The sequence below is a fragment of the Physeter macrocephalus genome, chromosome 1 (genome assembly GCF_002837175.3).
Source record: "Physeter macrocephalus isolate SW-GA chromosome 1, ASM283717v5, whole genome shotgun sequence".
In the NCBI taxonomy this organism is placed as follows: Eukaryota; Metazoa; Chordata; class Mammalia; order Artiodactyla; family Physeteridae; genus Physeter; species Physeter macrocephalus.
In genome coordinates, this window is record NC_041214.2 from 84,443,575 (window position 1) to 84,444,119 (window position 545).

Here is a 545-nt window from a genome sequence, read left to right on the forward strand (position 1 = left end):
ATTGTCATTTGTCTCTAGGTATTTTTTTATTTCCTCTTTGACTTCTTCAGTGATCTCTTGGTTATTTAGTAACATATTGTTTAGCGTCCATGTGTTTGTGTTTTTTACGGTTTTTTCCCTGTAATTAATTCATTTCTAATCTCATAGTATTGTGGTCATAAAAGATGCTTAATAAGATTTCAATTTTCTGAAATTTACTGAGGCTTGATTTCTGACCCAAGATATGATGTATCCTGGAGAATGTTCCGTGCACACTTGAGAAGAAAGTGTAATTTGCTGTTTTTGGATGGAATGTCATACAAATATGAATTAAATCTATCTGGTCTATTGTGTCCTCTAAAGCTTCTGGTTCCTTATTTATTTTCATTTTGGATGATCTGTCCATTGGTATAAGTGAGGTGTTAACGTCTCCCACTATTATTGTGTTACTGTCGATTTTCTCTTTTATAGTTGTTAGCAGTTGCCTTATGTACTGAGGTGCTCCTATGTTGGGTGCATATATATTTATAATTGTTATATCTTCTTCTTGGATTGATCCCTTGATC

At 33.0% G+C, this 545-nt stretch overlaps 1 protein-coding gene across 1 annotated transcript in view; it reads right to left on the reverse strand.

Annotated features, from left to right (window-relative positions):
• The window catches only part of FGF12 (fibroblast growth factor 12), a 608,799-nt gene that overhangs the window by 483,461 nt on the left and 124,793 nt on the right, over window positions 1-545 (reverse strand). The window lies entirely within an intron of this gene.